At 40.8% G+C, this 7565-nt stretch overlaps 1 pseudogene; it reads right to left on the bottom strand.

Annotated features, from left to right (window-relative positions):
- Positions 1 to 300: 300 nt before the first annotated feature.
- On the bottom strand, positions 301 to 1167 carry LOC129335116 (LETM1 domain-containing protein LETM2, mitochondrial-like; annotated as a pseudogene).
- Positions 1168 to 7565: the final 6398 nt, after the last annotated feature.

Genomic DNA, 7565 nt, shown 5'->3' with positions numbered 1-7565 from the left:
TTGATCCTTTCTGTCTTTTGCAAGTTTTATGCATCCTTGATTATCTTCAAAAACTAGTATGGGATTTGATTCATCTATCCCAAAGTCTTCCATCAGTTGTAGTATCCACTTGAGTTCTTGGCATGCTTCCACTGCTGATATATATTCAGTGTCAGTAGATGCTTCTGCTACATGTTTCCTGCTTGCCCAGCTGACTGCTCCACCACCATAGAAGAACACCTGTCCACTGGTGTTTTGGACTTCCTATGTGTAGTGTCTTCTTCTGCCCAATCAGCAATCATCTATCCCACTAGTCTGGGATTATTGTTTGTTAGCAACTTGACCTTCAACTGTGCAGTGCCTCTGAGGTATCTTGCTAGTCTTGGTAAACTGTACAGTCTCCTGGGTGCTGGGCTGTTGTCCACTATGCCGAACCTTTTGAACGTACGAAGAGAATTGCTTGGTGGCTTCTCCTGTAGAGGCTTTGTTCCTCCTGGCCATCTCTGCAATAGTCTCCTGCAGGAATTTTGCAATTTCCAGCTTGGCACTCAGCTTCTTTCTCTGCTTTTCTTCTTTTTTGGACTCTGTTTCAAAGGTTGAGGGCAGCATCTCAGGAAACAGTTTCAGAAATACAGACAATAGGAATTCCATGAAGGGCACAATGATGAACCAGCTGGAAGAGATCAGCAGATGTTCTCAACGGCCTTCGCCTTTCTCTCCTGGTCAGGACCTGCCCATGCAACAGTCTCCACGCCATCCTAGCAGCGACTTTTGTGTCAATCCAAAGCAAGTGAAATCCATTATAGTAGTGTTTCAGTTCATCCACGATCCTCTGCCGCAATGATCTCTTGGGGACAGCAGGAACATTGACCATCATAGTGTCCTTTTGTACAGTACTTTGCTTAAGCTGAGGTTTGTCCTGAGCCTCTTGGTGCCTGTAAGCTGATGAGTGAAGCGGTCGTATGGTCTTAGTTAGCAAATTAGGTAGTCGAGAGCTCTGCTGTGTGCCATGGAGTAGCTGTTGATACTCAGAGTCCTTTGGGTATGTTCAGCAAAGGTGGGAATCTACCAGCTGGACAACTACAATGGGGAAAATGGGGAGCAGCTGGAGTGCGCGAGCAGGTGGGGGCCCCTGGACCTGGCTATTGCAAGGAATATGGTACAGCTGTAGAGGGCCATGTTGCCCTGGAGTTGGTCTAGTCTATGGCCTTCTTCCCCAATATTTTTCCTTCACCTCCCCCACAGTGGGCCTCTTCAGCCCCCATATCTTGCTAGTCTTTTGACTGCATTACAGTCATTCATGCTCAGTGATGCACTTTTCCTGCATAGTATTCCCACTGCTGCTGCAATATCAGGCCGTGTCACCATACTTATGTATAGCAGTTTTTCAATTGCTTCTCTGTGCTTTTTGATGTTCTATAGAGGTTCATTGTTTTCATCTTGTTTCTGGAAGTCTGTTTCCATAGAAATACTTGTTGGCTTGCCTTCCTTCATGTTCATGTAGTCCAGGAAGTCTAGAATTTTCTGCTTCTGTTAAGAAGATAGCTTCCATCTTCCTCTCACTCTATTTGTATTGCAAGATAGTAGCTGTTTCCCAGCTGTTTCATTTCTACTTCCTGATTCAGGAGTTGAACTATTTCATCACAGTCCTGCTTGTCTTCATAACAATAATCAAATCACCCACATAAATCAGAATAAGTCCATTTGTTGTCTTTGTTTCTCTAATACAGGCAGCGTTCTGCCTCACCTTGTTTGAATCCTTTCTTGAGCATTTGGTTCAGTTTCTGGTTCCAGGCCCTCACAGCCTGTTTCAGCCCATAAATACTCTTTTGAAGTTTGCACGCAAGTTGTTTGTCTTTGAAGTGTTCAAATTCTGGAGGCTGGGCCATATACACATCTTCCTTCAGCTCTCTGTTTAGAAAAGCAGTCTTCACATTTAGATGCTTCACATGCATTTTCCTGGAAGATGCTATGCTCAGAAGTGTTCTTATTGAAGTGTGTCTCACCACTGTTGTGAAGGTTTCTTCATAGTCTTCTCAATATTTCTGAGAGTATCCTTTTGCAACCAGTCTGGTCTTGAACCTTTGAATTTCCCCTTCTTCATTATGCTGGGTCTTGAAGATCCAGTTGCATCCTGCTGCTCTTTTTCCTGGACACTTCTGTGTCCATGTCACCTACATTTACACCATATACATAAATTCAGAAGGCTCGGTCACCCAGATCATGTGTTCTATGGTGTTCCATTTTGCTTCACTATTTTCCCTTAAAGATAATATTAAAAATCCAAATATCTTAATATTAACTCAAATGTAAATGTTAACATAGCACTGAACATATGAAGGAAGTGAGCATTCATTCAGCAGAACAACTAAGGGCCCAAGTAGATGTGACATCCACCATATGAGCACTAAGGGAACTGGCAGTCACTAGGGTGCTGCCAATTTCACCACTGTAATGATTTTAAGTGTGTGTGTGTTTGATGTGATACAGATTAAGAGTGGGGGTGAAAGAGAGGGATGAGTGAGTGAGATGATTGGTTGATGACTGAGAGTGTGGGTGGCATGAACTGTAGTTTTTAGTTACTGAGCTGAGAGAGAACATTTAGTCTGGACAAAACAAGCAAACTGTGTGCAGCCTGAGGGTATGAATTTATGAGAGAAATACTGAGTCTGGGCAAAGCCACAAATGCCTGCCAAACAGGTCACTAGGGCCTACTTAGACAAAAACTGAAAGATAGGTTTTTATTAAAATGCAGCAGTTATTCACGACTGATCTTGATTTGTGATTGATTAATTTTTCTATTAAAATAACTGCTTGATGAGTGCATGACAGTAAGGATGAGGGGGCAATATTGTCAGAAGACTAACACTGTCCTTTCCTTAGGTTTTGGAGGGGGACAAACCAGAACATTAGAAAGATAGTTCAGGAACCTGTTTACCCTTTGCTTTTTACTGCCCTGGCACTATTCTTTGATGTGTAGATTGCTATTCTCAGGACTTCCTCCTCATGTTATTCCTCCCTTTGCATACACAAATTTGGAACATGGATGTATTCAATTAGACATGCTGTCCAAAAATTGTTTTCATTCTATAGCCCTTCATGTCATCTTTGAGCATGAAAAAATTTGCACCTGTTGAACTATGTCAAAGGATTTTAAAATGGAAAAATAATGGCAGTGGCATGAGCTAGTCTCATAGAATTGCAAATGATCCTATGTACATGTTGGCAGTTAAGACACCACTGATATGATGGTATAAATAAAAGTGAATATAAAGTACGTTATGACTTGCTGCTGCCAATTGAGGTCATTTGTGAGTTACCACTAGAGAGGGGCATGAACAGGAAAAAAAAAAACGACATGATGTTCATTGTTCATTGCCATCCACAAACAGGGACTCATGAACAACCACGAACATGGCCCTGTTCATGAACATGTTCATGGCTGGCTGTTCGTAGGGGCCAGTAGGCTCTCCTTCAGCCATCATCCAAGTTTGGTCAAGATCCCTACTGCACCATTCCCAGAAACCTGACCTGAGCAGGCACCAGGAAAGGTTCCAATAATAAAAAATAGCTTGGCCCCAGAGCCTGGCAGCAGCCCTGGAACCTGAAGAGAGAGATCTATATCCCACCACACAAAGAAAACTCAAGCTCCAATGCACTCTCCCTGTCACTCTATCAAAATACCAACAGCAGCTGTCTCTCCCTCTCCACTGTCTGCAAAGACTAGCCAGAGCTGGGAGCCCCCCCCCCCTCCCCCATGGTCTTTGCTCTCTTGTAACAAATTTGGAGCTCCACACTTGGAAGGAAGACCTGCCTATCAAACTAAATTGGGCTTAGATTGGGGTTTCCAGGGCAACAGCAGATGTTCAGACAGAGTTCAGACAATCCCTGCCTACGTTGCCAAGGGAATTGATTGCAGGTGCCAGACTGTCTGCTTGACAAACAGCAATGAAGGAGGCTTGCAACGACCACCTATTCATTTAGAATGGGGCCTCACAAACAGCTTGTTCTCGAACAGCAGATTGGGCTGTTCATGGCTTTTTTTTTGTTTGTATTGCTGTTCGTGCCCCTCTCTATTTACCACCAGGACTATTTTTATATGCATGAGTGCTCTAAAACAACAAGGTTTGTTATGTGAAGCATTGGGAGGAAAAGGTAAATAAGCAATTAATGGAAAAGACTATCTGAGGACTATTAAACAAGCAGCAGTTAATACTGGAAAGCTGCCATGATGGAATAAAGTTAGATTCATCATTAGGCTTAGTGAACATTTATGAGTATTGTTACAAATGTAGATAAGTTTCTTTAATTTTTATACATGCCACTATTTCCTCACAGGACCCATTTTAGACTTTTGTTTGATATCTAGTAATCTGATACAGTGAGTCAATGTGCTCGTATCAGGCTCATCCATTATAAAAGTTTTAACACGAGAGCTGTAGTTATACAGGTAGCCATGCCTGGATTTTCAGCTTCACTTAAAAAATAATAATAATAAGGATCAGACTACATGAGCTACTGGGAAAGTCATGAATGGATCTCTCAAGAGGTTTTTTTTTTAATTAGTAAATAGCAGCCATGAGCTATTGCCCTCACTTCAGAGCTGCTATTTGCTCCATTAAAGGAAACATAAAATAACTCACAATTTTTTTATCTTCTCCAGCAGGTAAAATTGTAATTCTGGCAGTACCTTAAAGTAAGGAAAATTAAGGGCTAAAATGCCCCCCTCCTGTGCTGTGGCCCCAGTCTGAATCAGTTCCACCCCTCTCCACACACAGCTGGCATTTGCCTATACACACTCATCCATTCATGGGTATCCTGGAGCATGTCTTGCTTGGATTTTAACCTCTTTCTTAAATAAATGTGAATGTAATATGCTGCCTACTTTTTCAGTCAAATGTAGGTTATCTAATTAGATGCTGAATGCTTATTTTTAAATGTTGATATGTTACTGATATTTAATATTCTTAAATAGCTTTAAGCATATTGGGGTATCTGTATTTAGGCACTGGCTTTTCTGTGATTTCTCTTCCTGCATGTGCCATTGGGCTTCTTCACCATAACCATGGGACTGCTTAGCTCTGGCACAGTGGAACAAGTCAATACTCATTCTTGGACTTTGCGCTAGTCCAAAGGGAAATTACAGCACTGTAGTCAGGTTGGATTTAGTCCCTTGGCCAGACAATATTCCATGAGCTTTGCTGGTTCATAGGTGCTATTGAAGCCAGTGTCAAAGTATACCTGCTGTAATTGAAAGTAAAGGTAGGGAAAAGGGCATCCCAGCCTTTCTTCTGCTGTTTTCTTGTCAGGGGATTATGTTTTTTGTTCTACTGCAGCTGAAACTCTTCAACATGGTCGAGTGCTATTTCATTTTTTACTGTGTTTGATCCAAAGAACAAGCAGAGTTCCACTTGTGCAACAGATCTTCTCCACCACTCCCCTTCTGTTTCTTTCTAAAATTCTGAAAAATTATTCTAAGGAACAGAAGGCCTTTGTGTCAGAATGGAATGTGTAATGGGCATCTACCTTAAGAAGAAACCGTTAAACTTTATAATAAATTGTGCTCATTGCCATCTTCTGGGCATGAAGCAGGGTCACTGGGGGTATGAGAAAAGGAAGTAGTTGTGAATTTCCTGCATTGTGCCAGAAGTTGGACTATGATTCTATCATTCTTAGTGAATTCCATAAGATTCAATAAAGATACATCAAAAATCTCATTTTGCAGTATCTTCCAAAAGAGTCCATCTCTTGGAAGTTTCAAAGCTGTCATATTCAGCAAGACAGGCAAAGATTCACAGGATGGTAGCAGATTCCTTAAGTAATTCACAACTTGCTATTTTTCAGGAATTACATACATTTTCCATGGGATTGACAGAATTTTCAAATTGTTTTTATTAAACTGTTATTTCTAACATGATATATTTCATAACACTTTCTGCTTTGTCCATATTAAATTATCTTAGTTCATCTGCCTTGGATGACAAAAAGGTTTGCATTGTTTAGGCAAGCTTTTTTGAAGCTGATGCCAAACACACATATATCATAATGAAACACTTTGCAATCATGCATATCAACCTTGTCTTCATTTTGGTTTGTAGTTTAAGAATTAGGAAGTCTGGCCTAAATTGTTTCAGCTAAATTTATGAAACATTAATTTTATAAAATCAATAACTGTGGTAGAGCAAATTGTCCACTTTACACACTTAATGGATAATTTAGCTTTTGATGGGCAATCATAAAATATGTGGATGTAATTATGCCATACATACAACAAAAAAATCAAGGGTACTGGATTATTTTCATATAAACTAAGATATTTGAGTTGAACGTTTGGGAATATTAAATATTGGTTTGTTTTTCTTTCCAATAAAATCAGTCCTACCTGATTTTGTTCCAAGATATTTTAAAACTATCCAAACGTTTCCTATTGAGACTAAAACATTTGATCAGAAAAAAGAGCTCTTTCGAAAATAGCTATAGAACGAGAAACAGACTTGTGGGGCCATCTCATTCTCCCTACCCTCACTCTTTCCTTTCTTTATCCTCTGTAGCCTCTTCCCCATTTCCTGCTTCCTTCTCTACTTCCTACTCATCGTTATCTGTCCCCTTCCCTCCCTACCCACGTTGCCTTTCCCTATAACCCAGTTGTGAGATGCTAGGTGAGCCAGATACAGTTGCATGGGGAATTTGTAAGGACTTGCAGAGGGTACTACACTTTTCCCTGTATCCCTTTCCCCACACTATTTCCTCTTTCCTTCCTCCTGATAGCCTCCGTATGCTCACCTTTTCCTACGTCCTTCTCTCCTTAAAACCTAATAAACAACTTACCTTTTCTTTGCTCTGCCCATCTTCACCTATATTTCTTAATTTGCCTCATTTATATACTTTCTCCACAATGGGGACCCAAAGCAGCTTACAACATTCTTCTTGCCGCCATATTATCCTCACAACAACACTGAGAGGTAGGTTAGGCTGAGTGTGTGATTGGATCAAAGCCTCCCAGTGAGTTTCCACAGCAGAGTGATGATTCAAATCTGGGCTTCCCACATCCCACTTTGAACACCTAATCACTACACCTCACTGACTTTTGTAGGAGGGAGCTGTTGTTGAACAGCAGCAATGAGAAAGGCTTGGGTGAGTAATGTGGTATTAAGTCCTCCAGTGATTTCTTCTAAGCCTGGCTGCAATGAATCCTACCCCAAAGGCCAAAACAGCCCTGGAAAAGGCCCTGCCCCTGTCTTTTATTGACAGAAACCATAACAGTTTATCTAATATTCCTAGCCTGGAATATTGGCTAAACTGTTACGGTTGCCTATCAACAGCACCTGAGTATCTTATAATCTTTTGGGTTTTTTTAACTCCACGATGTATTTTTTTTAATTTCAGATTTTTATGCAAGCCTGGGGCATTTTTCAGGTGTGTGGGAAGATCTGTCTTGTATTTTCATGGCTCCAGTCTTCAGATTTAAATATACAGAGATCAGGCTCACTGGGACTTTAGTATATAAGATATACTTAATGAAATAATGGAAGGAAGGAAGCATTGTATGATCTGATCCCATCAAATCTTGGAAGCTAAGCAGGGTC

The sequence above is a fragment of the Eublepharis macularius genome, chromosome 8 (assembly GCF_028583425.1).
Source record: "Eublepharis macularius isolate TG4126 chromosome 8, MPM_Emac_v1.0, whole genome shotgun sequence".
Classification (NCBI taxonomy): domain Eukaryota; kingdom Metazoa; phylum Chordata; class Lepidosauria; order Squamata; family Eublepharidae; genus Eublepharis; species Eublepharis macularius.
This window is presented reverse-complemented; position numbering and strand designations above follow the sequence as displayed.